At 44.2% G+C, this 18,112-nt stretch overlaps 1 pseudogene; it reads left to right on the top strand.

Annotated features, from left to right (window-relative positions):
* The window catches only part of LOC120053950, a 77,554-nt pseudogene that overhangs the window by 44,162 nt on the left and 15,280 nt on the right, over positions 1-18,112 (top strand).

The following is an 18,112-nucleotide window of genomic DNA, read 5'->3' on the forward strand; positions in this document are numbered from 1 at the left end:
GTAGCCTACCGTTTGTAAAACAGACTATTTACTCTTAATCCCTGTCATTTGGTTGCATACATTTCTGTTAATGCATGTATTAATTACAGTAATTTACCATTCTCGAAATGGAAACATTGTTCACAACCTCTTACACTTGTGAGAAACAGCTTTTGGTTTATTCCATACCATCATTTACGCGCTCGGTGTGAGCAATGAGCATGTGTCTGATTTCTCTGTCCTGTTAATGTTGACAGAGCACAAGCCCCCAAGCACACAGAAATAGACCTACCTGGCCTGCTTCTCGCAAATGTCAAATGTAGGGAAGTGCCCGGCTGGGCTTCTCAGTAATTGTTTTATTCACCTCACACAGTAAGTCAACAATGTCAGTTTTCTTTAACATCCATTCAAATTATAATAGTTCCTCACAGTATTTTGAAATATCTGTCCAACACTCTCCCCCTCGATAATCGGCGTCGCTGAAAAATAGGCTGTGGACATGTTGTGTGTATTTATTTATATTTTAATGATTGGCAATTTCATCTTCATAGCTGTCTCTCTCCCCTTCATAGTTGTCAATTCATTCATTATCTTATAGTCTACTTTCAGGAAAGGTAGGCCTAGGTGTTTTATACGTTTTAAGGAAAGGGTAAATATTTGCTCTTGTGTCTGACATACACTGGTGGCTTTGAATTGACGGGTGCTTATACAATACAAGGATGTGCATGTGAGATCACCGATTCTGTCTATAGGCCTATATGTACATTCAGAAAGTTTCCTAAATTAGCCTGTCTGGACTCAATCTCTTTAATAACGCTACTGTCATGATTTAACATTTTGTAAAGAAACGACCTGATTTCAGTAGCTTAGGCTACCTTATTTCTCTCATCACGGCATCCTCTCTTTGAAGAACATGTCAATGCCACTGCCATCGAATGACCACAGGAAGGTTTGTGACGTTATGCAAATATTTTGGGGAAACAATGTTTTTTTTCACCCATCGTTTGATTAGTTTGAATTAGTTTGAATGGTTTTGTGCGTCGAAATAAGATCTGTATTAAAAAATATATATATGCAGAAAATCCAAGTGGGGTTGTCGGTGCTTCCCATGTTTTAATTTTTGCCATGGAAAAAGATATTACAATATCGTCACAGCCCTATTCAAGTGACTGGCAGGGACTGTTTCATGGGGCTTTAACCCTAATTGTTACTGTAAGTCAGAGCGTCTGCAAAATTTAATTTTGCCACTTGACTTGTTTGGTGCTTAATACACTACTTGATCAAAAGTATGTGGACATCTGCTCGTCGAACATCTCATTCCAAAATCATGGGCATTAATATGGAGTTGGTCTCACCTTTGCTGCTATAACAGCCTCCACTCTTCTGGGAAGGCTTACCACTAGATGTTGGAACATTGCTGCGGGGACTTGCTTCCATTCAGCCACAAGAGCATTAGTGAGGTTGGGCACTGATATTGGGCGATTAGGCCTGGCTTGCAGTCGGCGTTACAATTCATCCCAAAGGTCTTCGATGGGGTTGAGGTCAGTGCTCTGTGCAGGCCAGTCAAGTTCTTCCACACCAATCTCGACAAACCATTTCTGTATGGACCTCACTTTGTGCACGGGTGCATTGTCATGCCAAAACAGGAAATGGCCATCCACAAAGTTGGAAGTACAGAATTGTCTAGAATGCCATTGTTTGCTGTAGCATTAAGATTTCCCTTCACTGGAACTAAGGGGCCTAGCCCAAACCATGAAAAACAGCCCCAGACCATTATTCCTCCTCCACCAAACTTCACAGTTGGCACTATGCTTTGGGGTAGGTAGCGTTCTCCTGACATCTACCCAAACCCAGCTTCAGCCGTCGAACTGCCAGATGGTGAAGCATGATTCATCACTCCAGAGTTCAATGACGGCAATCTTTACACCATGCAAGCCGACACTTGGCATTGCGCATGGTGGTCTTAGGCTTGTGTGAGGCTGCTCGGCCATGGAAATTTCTTCAAGCTCCCGACAGTTCCCAATAGTTCTTGTGCTGGCGTTACTTCCAGAGGTAGTTTGGAACTCGGTTGTGAGTGTTGCAACCAAGGACATATTTTTATGCGCTACTGGCTTCAGCACTTGTTTGTCCCATTTTGGGAGCTTGTGTGACCTACCACTTCGCGGCTGAGATGTTGTTTCTCCTAGACGTTGCCATTTCACAATAACAGCACTTACAGTTGACCGGGACAGCTCTAGCAGGGCAGAAATTTGACAAACTGACTTGTTGGAAAGGTGGCTGGCATCCTATGACGGTGCCACGTTGAAAGTCACTGAGCTCTTCAGTAATACCATTCTACTGCCAATGTTTGTCTATGGAGATTGCATGGCTGTGTGCTCGGTTTTATACACATCAGCAACGGGTGTGGCTGAAATAGTCGAATCCACTAATTTGAAGGGGTGTCCAAATACTTTTGTATATATAGTGTATATCCCTGTTTTGGTACCATACCTGGAATGTGCATACATGGTAATTAGGTTGTCTGTAATGTGTGAACAGAAGCAAGATAACAATGCTGAAACTCTGCTGTAAGAAAACAGGTTCACTACACTCGCATTAACATCTGCTAACCATGTGTATGTGACAAATACATTTGATGTGATTTTGATTTGATTTGAAATGCTAGGTTTTTTTCTTCCAGCAATGGCTTTTGTCCTCCCTTGTGATGTAACTGGACTAAAGCCTAGAGACACATGTCATTTGTAAGGAAACTAACAATAGCATTTAAGAAATCAGGAGAAAGTATCCGATCAGAACTGGAGAAATAAAACATCTGATATAACGCACTTGCTGAAATTGAGATTTTGTGTGACTCTAGATTACATCCATTATTTACTTGGTTAATAATGAAAAAGCTTAGACAAATGTTGATCCCCAAACATGATGTTTGAGAAACCTATTTTATTAAGTGGTGATCTCCCTTTCCACTCAACCCTCCACAGGAAGCTAGTGACCTGTCTGTCTGTGTCTATGGACGGCACTCTCCTCCTCTCGGGCTCCCACGACGAGACCATACGACTGGGACATCCAAAGCAAGCAGAGCATCCGTAGCATCAACCACAAAGGTAAGCTTGAATGACCCCTCGTCTCAACAAACCCTTGTCTCACCTCAGTGGTCCAAACCCATCTCTTCAGTTCAGCCGTTGAGACATTGATTTCTCCCCCAACACCCTGAGTCATACATCACCTAATCTGCCGAGACTGAATGGGATGCATGAGATAACGAGCTGCAGTAGTTCCAGTCTTTGGGTTTTCGTCACTCGTTATATAGACTTTTCAGGATTGGGTGAATGCGGTGCTTAAACGAGTCACAAACCCGGATCCGGGATCCCCCCCATCAAAAAAGCTGACTAGCATAGCCTAGCCTAAAGCCACAGGGATATCATATAATAAAATGTTCATGAAATCACAAGTCCAAGACACCAAATGAAAGATACACATCTTGTGAATCCAGCCATCATTTCTGATTTTTAAAATGTTTTACAGGGAAGACACAATATGTATTTCTATTAGCTAACCACCATAGCAAAAGACACAACTTTTTTCCCACCATTTTTTTCCTGCATAGGTAGCTATCACAAATTCGACCAAATAAAGATATAAATAGTCACTAACCAAGAAACAACTTCATCAGATGACAGTCTGATAACATATTTATTGTATAGCATATGTTTTGTTCGAAAAATGTGCATATTTCAGGTATAAATCATAGTTTTACATTGCAGCCACCATCACAACTCTCACCAAAGCAACTAGAATAACTACAGAGAGCAACGTGAATTACCTAAATACTCATCATAAAACATTTATGAAAAATACACAGCGTACAGCAAATGAAAGACAAAGATCTTGTGAATCCAGCCAATATTTCAGATTCTTTAAGTGTTTTACAGCGAAAACACAATATAGCATTATATTAGCTTACTACAATAGCCAACCACACAGCAGCATTGATTCATGCACGTTAGCGATAGCGAATAAACCAGCAAAAGATATTACATTTTTCACTAACCTTCTCAAAACTTCATCAGATGACAGTCCTATAACATCATATTACACAATACATATATTGTTTGTTCGAAAATGTGCATATTTAGCGGCACAAATCGTGGTTATACAATGAGAATAGTAGCCAAGCTGCCAACAAAATGTCGGGAGAAATCTTGGGAGAGGCACCTAATCTAATCAATAACTAATCATAAACTTGACAAAAAAATACAGGTTGGACAGCAAATGAAAGATACATTAGTTCTTAATGCAACCGCTGTGTTAGATTTTTAAAATTAACGTTACTACGACATACAGCGTGCGTTAAAGCGAGACCGCACCAAAATTAATGGCGGAATAGTAGTGTAACATTTTTCAACAGAACAACGAATTAACATCATAAATAGTTCTTACTTTTTGATGAGCTTCCATCAGAATCTTGTGCAAGTTGTCCTTTGTCCAGAATCATCGTTGCTCGGTTGTAGATTGTCGTCTTCAACTTAGGAATTAGCAGCAAACATTAGCTATGTGGCCCAGACGTGTCCAACTCTTCATAACGCAGCACAAAGAAAATTCCGAAAATCGCAATATACTGATATAAACTGATATAACTCGGTTTAAAATAACTACATTATGATGTTTTTAACACCTATATCGAATAAAATCAGAGCCGGATATATCTAAGGCCTATGACGAGAGCTTTTCAGAATGCCATCCTGAGGTCTGTCTTGCGCCATGACGAACGTTGAAAAGAGTGCACCCGACGTTCCAAGAGCCTTTATATGGCCTCAGATCTACCTAGCAACCCCATTCCAATTCTCACTGCTTACTGACATCTAGGGGAAATCGTATGCAGTGCATGTCGACTCATAGATTACATGCAAATTAATAAACTGACCCTGGAACAGAGTGCCCGATTTCAGATTTCTCACTTCCTGACAGGAAGTTAGCTGCAACTTGAGTTCTGTTTTACTCACAGATATAATTCAAACGGTTTTAGAAACTAGAGAGTGTTTTCTATCCAATAGTAATAATAATATGCATATTGTACGAGCAAGAATTGAGTACGAGGCAGTTTAATTTGGGAACGAATTTTTACAAAGTGAAAACAGCGCCCCCATATTAACAAGAAGTTAAACGTCTTCGCTTCGAGTACTTTGTGCGTTTGCCCACACGGATCAGAAGGGGAGGGGGGTTTGGCTCAGTTTCCTTTTGCGAGGGTGGAGACTTTGTAAACTGCTGGAACTCTCAATTTCTAACACGTATAGACCCAGAAGTTAAGCACACATCTGACCCAATGACGCAAGATTTTACTTCTGGGTTGACCAAGATTATACATCACCCTGCCCCCCGGCCCGTGTTAGAAAACCTTTCCACTGTTGCCCTTCCTTGAGGTCATGGAGTGTACGGTTTGACATGCATGCCCTTCGGCCTGTACTATGCTCCAGGTGCCGGCTTTGTCTGCTCGTGCTCTCCGTCTCTCTTACTGGGCGCCAACAGCAGACACCAAACTCAATTCTTGCTCTATGCTTTGGGTTCAGCTTTGGCTGTTGTGTAGTGGTACGCTGATGTGTTTATTTATGTTTGCTCTTAATATTACTTTGTGAAGCAGATATAGAGGGCTTGCAGTTGCGTCACAAATCACCTGACAACCGCGCCATGTTGGAAGTCTGTTGGAAGCAGATCTACTAAGCTAATTGTTAAAAGAATGAAGATAATGTGTTCAAAGATACAGTTAATGACTATAAGGGAGCTGAGCTCTCAAAGTAGAGAGTTGTTTTTTTCTCCGTGGAGTTACCATCACATTGAGGCGTCTGGTCTTTCTATGGGCCACAGCACCCACTCAGTGTGACGGTGGAGTCCCTTTCTGTTCATTAAGTGCTTTTAGAGAACTGGGATTTGGTTGCATCACTGGGCAGGTTGCGAACTAATTTTGTTTTAATAGGATGTTTCTGTTTATTCAGCCACTGTGACTGGTTGGCTGTCTATCAGTTTTGGCCGGATGGAGGAAGTAACGACGTTCAACAGCACTTTTATTGAACTGTCTTCTGGGATAACTAAATGGAACCATGGCCTTGCCAGATCTTTTTTGGCAGTGCAATCTCTTGTTTTTTAGGGTTGGAGCTTGGTGTTATTTACCTCTGTCGAGTTTGTAGGTTTGCGTCATTATAAGGCAGTCATCTGACTTTCTAAAGAGAAGGCTGAGAGGGTCATGCTGGGTGTTGTTCAGCGGTTTTATTTATTAAACACACAAAAACACACATTTCACTCACACAGCTGGAAAGGCACACTCCCCATTGCTGACCACCATCTGCAAAGCCTCAGAGCTGATCAACACTGCTCTGGAACTGAAATGATTGGGCTGTCAGAAAACACCACTAGCCCAGAGAGCTGTTTTCAGGTAATAAATTCTTCCTTGAAAATAATCGAGCAGTACATCAAGTCAAGAAGCAGCAGGCGAGTATTGAAATGTGAGAATGAATCTAATGATTCGGGTTTTAGCATGCCATTGTTGTGAGGGTGTTCAATGCAGGCCTCGCTAAAGAAGACAGGAATTTATTTGTTAAGCGATAATGCACTGCTTATGTGCATTCCACTCCTGTCATGCTAAACATTTTTGGCACATGACACGGAGTACATAGACTGGAATGTTAGCACTAAACAGAGACTGGCGACCAGGCTTATAATTAGGCTAGATGATAAAGTTCAACATCAACAACCTATTTATTTTATGTAATTTGCTATGTGGTTTTTTAGTCAACTCCATTATTTAAATATTACAATGGAAATTTAATTGAAAATAATCTTTAATGACATCATCAGATTTGGACTATTCAACAACCCCAGTAGCAAAACAAGAGAAAACCACAAACTTTAGACTGCGGTCTATTTTCATACAGTAAATAAACAGCCCGTAACACTTGCACCAGTCAACTATGAACAACTGTGAACACAACCACCACGCCCAAATGTATAGATGGATGTCAACTCTGTCTCCCCCGAGGGTGTCCATGGGCTGCATTCTGTGTCAGAGGCTCTCAACCTCTCTCCAGACGTCCTCCCATCCCCCACCTTGTCTTCCTCAAGGATCAGTGAAGAGGGTCAGTTCAGCCTGTAATTGAGTCGTCAGAAGGTCCCGGGCACCCCTCCCAAGCTCTAGCCCAGTTTCCCCAGCTCTGTTCTGGGAATGCAGTTATTGGCCCTCAGGCCTGCCTGATCATGGAGGCAATAAAAAAACATTCACAGCCCTTTTGCTCTAAGCTCCGCGGCTCGACCGGCACAAATCGGAAGAGCAGTGGTAGAAAATCAGAGCCACTGACAAGTGACAGGATGTTTATGGAATGGTGGCTTTGAAAACAAGGCTGTTGAAGAAATTAGGTGTACGGTCAATGTGCTTTAAACTAACTTCAGTTCAAATTATTTAGCATTTGGATTATTTAACAGATCATACCAGTCCCCCATAAACGTTTTTGTCTATTAAACTCAGCAAAAAAAACGTCAGTGAAGAACACTTTTTTCCAGTCCTGTCTGGTCCAGCGACAGTGAGTTTGTGCCCATAGGCTGTTGCCGGGTAAGGAACTCCTTACAACAGGCCTACAAACCCTCAGTCTAGCCTCTCTCAGCCTAATGCGGACAGTCTGAGCACTGATGGAAAGATTGTGCGTTCCTGGTGTAACTCGGGCAGTTGTTGTTGTTGCCATCCTGTAGGTGTGATGTTCGGCTGTACCGATCCAGTGCAGGTGTTGTTACACGTGGTCTGGCACTGCGAGGTCAATCAGCTGTCTGTCCTGTCTCCCTGTAGTGCTGTCTTACAGGCTGACTACACTGCTCGCGTCACGTGCGTGAGCGTTGCAAAATACATTTAGAAATCTATATTATTAAATTATTGCACCCACACTGCTCGCGCTTGTGAGCAACGAGCGTCTGCGTTGCCAGGGGCTAAAATAGAAGTCCGTTCTATTTGTGACGCAGATCACGCTGCAAGTCCTGCCTCCCCCATCTCCTCATTGGTTTATAGAAGCGGGTACCCACGTGCCATCTCCTCATTGGTTATACCCACATGCGTGACTGAAAGACCAACGAGGTCAGTGGCGGTAATGCACCTAATTTATGAAAGTTGCCAATCGCAATATAATGTCAAGAGAAGAAAAAGCCTAGAAGGAGGAGTGATGACTGGAAACGATTCGGTTGACCGTTTTATGTGTGGATTAACTGTTGGAGTAGAGGACCTTGTGCATTTCAGGTAAAATAACAACTCAATGTTTACATCCCAGGACAAATTAGCCAGTAACAGCACGCTAGCTAAATAGGACAAATTAGCTAGCAAGCTAGCTAGCTAAATTTACATGAATGTTTAATGCTTTTTGACCTGTTCCCAAAATAATGTAATTGCTTCAGAGTTTTTGACATTTTAACCTGCGTGTCGTGATGGCATTTTGGTGTAGGGGACAAAATAAATGTATGCACGATGGCGCACGCATTCAGCCGGTTCGGGTTCCATGTTAGACGTCTCACAGTACGGACATTGCAATTTATTGCTCTATACACATCTGCAGTCCTCATGCCTCTTTTCAGCATGCCTAAGGCACATTCACGCAGATAAGCAGGGACCCTGGGCATCTTTCTTTTGATGTTTTTCAGAGTCAGTAGAAAGGCATCTTTAGTGTCCTAAGTTTTCATAACTGTGACCTTAATTGCCTACCGTCTGTAAGCTGTTAGTATCTTAACGACCGTTCCACATGTGCATGTTTATTAATTTTTTATGGTTCATTGAACAAGCATGGAAACAGTGTTTAAACCCTTTACAATGAAGATCTGTGAAGTTATTTTGATTTTTACAAATTATCTTTGAAAGACAGGGTACTGAAAAACAGACGTTTCTTTTTTTGCTGAGTTTATGATGGTATCATTGGTGTGAGTGGTCGGAGGACAAAACAGAGGCCTCAACCTATATCCTACTTCTTGATTATTTATATTATTATTATTATTTATAATATTATTATTATCTATTAGTATTATCATTAATATCTATATTATTATTATCTATCTTTATCATCTATATTATGATCTATATTATTTTTAGTATTATAATAATCTATATTATTATTATTATTATTATCTTTATTATAAATATAATCTATATTATTTTTATTATTATAATAATCTATAATCTCTGCAGATCAGATGCCAAATAAATTAATGTCGGACTCAACTTTCCAGCATGGGCCCTAGGGTAGAAAACTAGAATGACTTAGTGTGCATTAACACGGTCATTCAGGACCGGTCGGTAGAGCAGCACATCAGTGTTGTAGTCCTCTCACATCCCCCTGCCACTTTGCCACAAACTGCTTTGGCATAAACTGCTGCACTTTCCTTTTCAGCCCTTGTTATATGCTGCTTAAAGAGTGATTGAGGCTGGCACCTCAGTGGGACATCCCACTTAGAAGAGGACAAGAGCCTTGTGTCAAAGTCATTGTGTGGCAGCAGCCTGCCCTATACCATTACTGCTTAGTGAGCACTTGCTTCACCACCATTAGATACTGGCATGGCATTACAATTAGAACTCATCAAAAAGTTCATTTACACAAGTTTACATAGTTATGAAAGGAATTTTTCTCTTACTGCCTGGTTTGTATCTGGAAACACAAGATGTGTCCTTTTTAAAGCTAGATATCCTTATTTGACGAAACAGCCACGTCTGTTTTGGGATATTACAACAACAAAGAAGTTACTGCAAACAACGAGCAAAGTTGCAGGAGAAATTGGTTTCTGAAAATCATCCCATCAGGATTGTCTCTGTTCAGTTTGGTGGTTGCTGTTGTATGTAGTTAGTGCATGGCCAAAATGTTGTATTTCTAATATCAATGTGTTAGACGTTCATTTCATATATACTCTACTCATACACAATTCAAACACTACTGATCTTTTAACCCGCATCACATTTCATAGTACTCTCAACGTGAGAAAACGTTGTCAAGCAGAGGCGCTACCACAGGAATTTGACCAAAAGCAAGTGCAACATTTATCTTCCTCCAACTTCCATATCGTTATCTTGATAATTGTTTAGATTATCTCCATATCGTTATCTTGATAATTGTTTAGATTATCTCCATATCGTTATCTTGATAATTGTTTAGATTATCTCCATATCGTTATCTTGATAATTGTTTAGATTATCTCCATATCGTTATCTTGATAATTGTTTAGATTATCTCCATATCGTTATCTTGATAATTGTTTAGATTATCTCCATAAGCGCCTTTGACCTGATTGTATGGTTTCCGCCGAGGGCATCGATAGATATTATGTGGGCTGGAGCAGAGCTTGTCTAGTGCTCCCCTCTCACACATCTCTGCACCCCTGCTACTGTGATCCTGCTTGGCAGCTGGTAGAATTTCCGAGTGTATGTTGGAGGGGCCCGGACCATTAGTGTAATTCCAAGAGTGGGAGCCAAGTCCCAGGGATCGATATCTGTAATTGAGTGGGAGATAATTAGCCAGCCCTTATTACTACAACAAGGAATAAATATACTCTCCTCAGTTACCCCATACACAAACTACATTTTAAACAGGGCCCAATTCTTGGATGTGGTGAAATACAGGTACAGTGGGGCAAAAAAGTATTTAGTCAGCCACCAATTGTGCAAGTTCTCCCACTTAAAAAGATCAGAGAGGCCTGTAATTTTCATCATAGGTACACTTCAACTATGACAGACAAAATGAGAAAAAAAATCCAGAAAATCACATTGTAGGATATTTAATGAATTTATTTGCAAATTATGGTGGAAAATAAGTATTTGGTCACCTACAAACAAGCAAGATTTCTGGCTCTCACAGACCTGTAACTTCTTCTTTAAGAGGCTCCTCTGTCCTCCACTCGTTACCTGTATTAATGGCACCTGTTTGAACTTGTTATCAGTATAAAAGACACCTGTCCACAACCTCAAACAGTCACACTCCAAACTCCACTATGGCCAAGACCAAAGAGGACACCAGAAACAAAATTGTAGACCTGCACCAGGCTGGGAAGACTGAATCTGCAATAGGTAAGCAGCTTGGTTTGAAGAAATCAACTGTGGGAGCAATTATTAGGAAATGGAAGACATACAAGACCACTGATAATCTCCCTCGATCTGGGGCTCCACGCAAGATCTCACCCCGTGGGGTCAAAATGATCACAAGAATGGTGAGCAAAAATCCCAGAACCACACGGGGGGTGAAGTGAATGACCTGCAGAGAGCTGGGACCAAAGTAACAAAGCCTACCATCAGTAACACACTACGCCGCCAGGGACTCAAATCCTGCAGTGCCAGACGTGTCCCCCTGCTTAAGCCAGTACATGTCCAGGCCCGTCTGAAGTTTCCTAGAGAGCATTTGGATGATCCAGAAGAAGATTGGGAGAATGTCATATGGTCAGATGAAACCAAAATAGAACTTTTTGGTAAAAACTCAACTCGTCGTGTTTGGAGGACAAAGAATGCTGAGTTGCATCCAAAGAACACCATACCTACTGTGAAGCATGGGGGTGGAAACATCATGCTTTGGGGCTGTTTTTCTGCAAAGGGACCAGGACGACTGATCCGTGTAAAGGAAAGAATGAATGGGGCCATGTATCGTGAGATTTTGAGTGAAAACCTCCTTCCATCAGCAAGGGCATTGAAGATGAAACGTGGCTGGGTCTTTCAGCATGACAATGATCCCAAACACACCACCCGGGCAACGAAGGAGTGGCTTCGTAAGAAGCATTTCAAGGTCCTGGAGTGGCCTAGCCAGTCTCCAGATCTCAACCCCATAGAAAATCTTTGGAGGGAGTTGAAAGTCCGTGTTGCCCAGCAACAGCCCCAAAACATCACTGCTCTAGAGGAGATCTGCATGGAGGAATGGGCCAAAATACCAGCAACAGTGTGTGAAAACCTTGTGAAGACTTACAGAAAACGTTTGACCTCTGTCATTGCCAACAAAGGGTATATAACAAAGTATTGAGATAAACTTTTGTTATTGACCAAATACTTATTTTCCACCATAATTTGCAAATAAATTCATAAAAAATCCTACAATGTGATTTTCGGGATTTTTTTTCTCATTTTGTCTGGCATAGTTTAAGTGTTCCTATGATGAAAATTACAGGCCTCTCTCATCTTTTTAAGTGGGAGAACTTGCACAATTGGTGGCTGACTAAATACTTTTTTTGCCCCACTGTATGTGTGCTAACTCACCTCCTTTTCCTCTTTCTACCTCCTTGGATTGTTGCAGTGGCTTCTTCACGCATAAAGAGCAAATTGCACAAATTTGCACAAATCTCCCTGGAACCACATTGAAAACCCGTTGATTGGGAACGCTCTGAACTCCTCTGAATACCGCGAGTGCTGCGGTGGCTGTGCATAAATAACTAACAGTCCTCTGGTTGTCTGTTAATATAATACCGATGGACAGGGATTAAGGCAGGAGGAGAGCACTTCTGCTTCCTGTTTACCCAGGTTTATTGCCATACTTATCAGGCACAATATTGCCCTAGTCTTTCCCTCCCTCCACTAATCCGCATTATTCATGATCTAGTTCGTTAGACTTTGGGGATTGTATTTATGTGCTGATGAATAAATGAACAGCAACCTGTTGCTTTGATTGAACCATTCCCATATTAATGTACAGGTGGGTATGTTTTTCCACTCTCTCCCCCTCTCTCCTCTATTTATCTTGCACTCTTTCTATCTCTCCCTTCTCTCTCCCTCTCCCCCTCTCTCTCTCCTCTATTTTTCTTGCCCTCTCCCTCTCTCGGCCCCTCTCCCTCCCTCGCCCCCTCTCCCTCTCTCGCAACCTCTCCCTCTCGCGCCCCTCTTGCGCTCCCTCGCGCCCTCTCTCCCCCTCTCTCTCTCCCCTCTTTCCCTCTGCCCCACTCTCTTTCCCTCTCCCCAATTTCCTATTTCACTTGCCCTCTGTTTCTTTCCCCTCTCTATCCCGCTCTCTCCACCTGCTCTCTCCCCCTCGCTGTCTCTCTCTCGCCCTCCTCTATTTCTCGAGCCTTCTTTCGTTCTCTCTCCCCCTCTCGATCTCCCTCCCCCTCTCCTGCTCTCCCCCTCCTCGATCTCTCTCCCGCTCGCCCTCTCCCCCTCGCTCTTTCCCTCTCACTTTTTCTCTCCCCCTTCTCGCCTACTCTCTCTCCCCCCTTGCCTACTTTCTCTCCCCTCTTTCTCTGTCCATCTCCCCCTCTCTCGTTCCCTATCCCCCTCTCTCGTTCCCTCTCCCCCTCTCTTTCTTTCCCCCCTCTCTCTCTCTTTCCCCCTCTTTCTCTCATCTCTCCCCCTCTTTCTTCCCCTACTCTCTTGCCTCTATTTCCTATTTCACTTGCGTTCTCTCTTTCCCCTTTTTCTCTCCCCTCTCTATCCCGCTCTCTCGCGCTTTCTCGCCCTCTCCCCCTCCCTCTCTCTCCCCTTCACCCGCTCGCTCGCTCTCTCCCCCTCGCTCTCCCCCCTTTCTCCTTCCCTCGCTCTATCCCACACTTTCTCCCCCTCTCTCTTTCCCTCTCCACCCTCTTTTTCCCTCTCCCCCTCCCTTTCTCTCCTCTCCCCAATTTCCTATTTTTCTTGCCCTCTCTTTCTCTCTCCTCTTTATCCCACTCTCTCCCCCTCACTCTCGTTCTCTCTCTCGCCCTCTCCCCTCTCTTGCCTTCTCCTCTCTCACACTCCTCTCTTCCTCTCTCCTGCTCTCCCCCCTCTCGATCTCTCTTCCCCTCTCCCACTCACTCTTTCCCCTCTCTTTCTCTCCCCCTCTCTCTCCTTTTTCTCTCTCCTCTCTCCCCACCTCTTTCTCTCTCCTCTCTCCCCCCTCTCTCTGTCCCTCTCCCACTTTCTCTCTCTGTCCCTCTCACCCTCTCGCTTTTCTCTCTCCCCCCTCCCTCTCTCTCTCGATCTCTCTCCCCCCTCCCTCTCTCTCGATCTCTCTCCCCTCTCTATCCCGCTCTCACGCGCGTTCTCCCCCTCGATCGCTGTCGCTTTCTCTCACATCACTCTCTCCCTCCCTCATCTCTCGCCCCTCTCTCCTCTCCCCCTCTTTCCCTCTTTCTCCTCTCCCCCTCTTTTTCTCAAACCGCTCTCCCCTACCCCCTTTTTATTTTTCTCACCCTCTCTCTCATCTCTCCTTCTTGTGTGCCCCTCTCTCTCGCCCCTCTCTCTCCTTTCTCTCTCCTCTCCCCCCTCTTTCTCTCTCACCCCTCTTTCTCTCCCCTCCTCTTTCTCTCTCTCCCCCCTCCCTCTATCTCGATCTCTCTCCCCTTCTCCTGCTCGCTCGCTCTCTCCCCCTTTCTCTCTCCCCCTCTCTTTCTCCCCCCCTTTCTTTCCCTCTCCACCCTTTCTCTCTCTCCCTCCCCCACTCTCTTTCCATCTCCACCCTCTCTCTTTCCCTGTCCCGAATATCCTATTTCACTTGCCCTCTTTCTCTCCCCTCTCTATCCCGCTCTCCCCCTCGCCATCTCCCCTCTCTCGCTCTCCTCTATTTCTATCGATCTCTCTCCCCCTCTCTCCTGCTCTCCCCCTCGCTCTCTTTCCTCTCTCTCTCTTTCTCCCTTGCTCTCTTTCCCCTCTCTCTTTCTCTCTCCCCCTCTCACTTTTTCTCTCCCCCCTCGCCTATTCTCTCTCCCCTCTTTCTCTGTCCTTCTTCCTCCCTCTCTGTCCCTCTTCCCCCCTCTCTCTCCCCTCTCTCTCATTCTCCCCTCTCTCTCTTTCCCCCCCTCTCTCATTTCTCCCCCTCTTTCTCTCCCCCTCTCTCTTGCCCCCTCTTTCTCTCCCTCGCCCCCTCTCCCTCCACTTTCTCCCCTTCTCCCGCTCGCTCTCCCCCTTGCTCTCTTTACCCTCTCTCTCTCTCTCCTCTCCCCCTCTCGCTTTTTTCTCCCCCTTCACCTACTCTCCCCCTCTCTCGCCCTCCTCTCTCCTCTCCCCCCTCTTTTCTTCACCCCCTCTCTCTCTCCTCTCCCCCTCTTGTTCTCACCCCGTCTCTCTCTCCTTTCCCCCTCTTTTTCTCACTTTCTCTCTCTCTCCTCTCCCCTTCTTGCTCTCCTGTCTCTCTCCCCCCTCTTTCTCTTTATCCTCTCTCTCTCTCTCCCCTCTTTCTCTCCCCCCTCTCCCCCTCTCGCTTTTTTCTCCCCCTTCACCTACTCTCCCCCTCTCGCTTTTTTCTCCCCCTTCACCTACTCTCCCCCTCGCCTACTCTCTCCCCTCGTTCTCTGTCCCTCTTCCACCCTCTCTCTGTCCTTTTCCCTCTCTCTCTCATTCCCTCTCCCCCCTCTCTCGCCCTCCTCTCTCTCTCCTCTCTCTCTTTCTCCTCTTTCCTATTTGACTTGCCCTCTCTCCTCTCGCTTTTCTCTCTCCTCTCGCCCTCTCTCCTCTCGCTTTTCTCTCTCCCCTTCTCCCCCTCGCTCTCCCCCTTGCTCTCGTTCACCTCTTTCTCTCCCCCTCTCTTTCTCTCCCCCCTCTTTCTCTCCCCCTCTTTCTCTTCCCTTCTCTACCCCGCTCTCTCGCGCTTTCTCCCTCTCGCTCGCTCTCGCTTTCTCTCACATCGCTCTCACCCACTCCCCCTTGCCTCTCTCACACGCACTCGCTCTCTCTAGCTCTCTTGCCGCTCTTTCTCACCCCTCTCTTTTGCTCTTTCCCTCACCCCCTCTCTCCTCTCCCCCCTCTTTTCTTCATCCCCTCTCTCTCCTCTCCCCCTCTTGTTCTCACCCCGTCTCTCTCTCCTTTACCCCTCTTTTTCTCACTTTCTCTCTCTCTCCTCTCCCCTTCTTGCTCTCCTGTCTCTCTCTCCCCCCTCTTTCTCTCCCCCTCTCTCTCACCCCCTCTCTCTCCCTCACCCCCTCTCTCTCTCGCCCCCTCTTTCTCTCCCTCACCCCCTCTCTCTCTCGCCCCATCTTTCTCTCCCTCACCCCCTCACTCTCTCGCCCCATCTTTCTCTCCCTCACCCCCTCTCTCTCTCGCCCCATCTTTCTCTCCCTCGCTCCCTCTCTCCCTCCACTCTCTCTCTTTCTCTCTCGCTCACAGCTGCCCCAATTGAGATTTCCCATGATAGAAATGCATTATTCAATTCCCTTGTTGGCTGAAAGACAAACAAAAATTGGGACATAAAGCTGTGATCCTTCCAAACATGAAAGTAGAACCGCAGTTTAAAAAATACTTGAGTTGGATCTGTGATTTCATGCTCAATAAGCATGGCAATTTAGCGCACCACATCAAATGTTAAAGCTTGTACAGCAGAAGGCTGAGCCTGTCCAGTGACTTCTGGTAATACAATATTCATTCTCTCGTAGCTTGTAGATTAATCTTCTTTTCTGCTGAACATGATGACAAGGTAAATAATGATCCAGCAGAAATATTGACTGCTGAATCTCACATAAGACAGGACAAGGAGACCCACCGGAAATTTAGTTTAGAAAGTAGTTTTGTTTCCTGTCTCATTGTATCATGCAGGTGCTTTCACTTTTTACCTTTTAATAAAGTATGTGTTAAAGGATTTTAATATAATTAAGTCTAATTTCAGTTTGTGACAAAACAAGCAAGTATAGTGTAGACAATCATTGTAGCATCTAAACTGCTGTGAAAAATATTTTCCAGAACCAAAAATATTGTATTTTCAGCTGTTTGAAGCTGCTGTACAAAACATAAAATAAAAGATGCAAAAACTAAAGCACGGGAAGCATAGAAATAGTGCACATCGAACAGATCTACCACTTCTTAGACCTGCTTTCAATGTGAATGACTGATCTATAACTAAAATGTATATGTGAATTTGGATAGTTCTACCCAAACAGTTACATGTTGCAGCTTTAATGTTGTATCCCTTGCCCTTGACTTTACAGGTCAGTACCTTATTAATTATGCTCAGTAATGTATTTTCTCTACACTATGCAAATGAGGACACTGATTTTAATTACATTGACTTTTTGTCAATATTGCTGTCTATCAGTGACTCGATGCCTCTTCAATCATTAATAGAAGCAAATTCTTATGTACTCCAAGTGGTTTGTCAATCAGCAAATTGGTAATGCAGCCTCTGAGATTGACCTTTGAGGTTAGCCAATGGAATTACATTTCAGGACCCCCGGAGAGATGTCTGAATGCAGCTCCTCAAAGTGACAGGCCAAAGATGAGGGGAGCGGGCTGAGTCAAACAAACGCATTTAACTGAATAGTTTTGGTTTTCCGCTTTCAGAGTGAAATGCAAGGCGGAGTTGCAGAGTGGAGATAGCTGTGCACTTCCTAAGCAGAACTCTCCTTTGAGAGGGGATTTGGTATGCCAAGCGTTTTAACGGTTAAAGGGTGCTCGCTCTGTGCCAACGTCAGGAGAGCGATAAATCAACACCCACCATGTTCTTTTTCGTTTTAACCTCCCTCCCCTGGCGTGAAATGGCTCTGGCAGCAATCTGGGTGCGCTGATGAGGTATTACAGCTCCCGTCCCTCCCTTAGTCAATTTAGATGCTGATGTAAAGATTTAAAGTGGGAGCAAAGATGAAAGCTTTGACAAACTGGTGACTATGTTCACCTCTCGTCTTCCTGTATCCACCCTGATAAGCTGAAGACGACAGAGAGGTTGGCAAGGCCTGCTTTCACTACTGTAAGCATGTTACATTTTATGGTGGAGGTGTTATAATAAATAAGTGCTGCTATGAATGACAGCCTACTGTAAGTTTCCAGTGTTATGACAATGTGGTAGGGGTGTGAACGTTAAAATGAAATTGGGATAGTTAATGATAAGAAAAAATTCCCCCCACAAAATTTAAATCACGTTGCAGTCATCACAAAACATATTATTTGCCGTATTATACCCTAACTAGACTATAGCCTATAAAGGCCTGGGCAAAGGTATGTCATTTCAATTAAACCAGAGATGAGAAGGCGAACTTTAGGCTATTAAATTTGCAAGACAAGATATTGCGAGATACAGATTACCAAGACCGATCCGCACGTTTTTTTCCGTGTGCTGGCTCGCCTGCTCTTTCTGTTCGCTAATGATGCGGGTGTCTTCTTCGTCTTCTTCTTCCCACCATTGACTGGAGTGTGGACCTCAGTTCATTGTTCAATCACCCACGTGGGTATATGCTCCTAAAAACCAATGGGGAGATGGGA

Source organism: Salvelinus namaycush, chromosome 9 (assembly GCF_016432855.1).
Source record: "Salvelinus namaycush isolate Seneca chromosome 9, SaNama_1.0, whole genome shotgun sequence".
In the NCBI taxonomy this organism is placed as follows: Eukaryota; Metazoa; Chordata; class Actinopteri; order Salmoniformes; family Salmonidae; genus Salvelinus; species Salvelinus namaycush.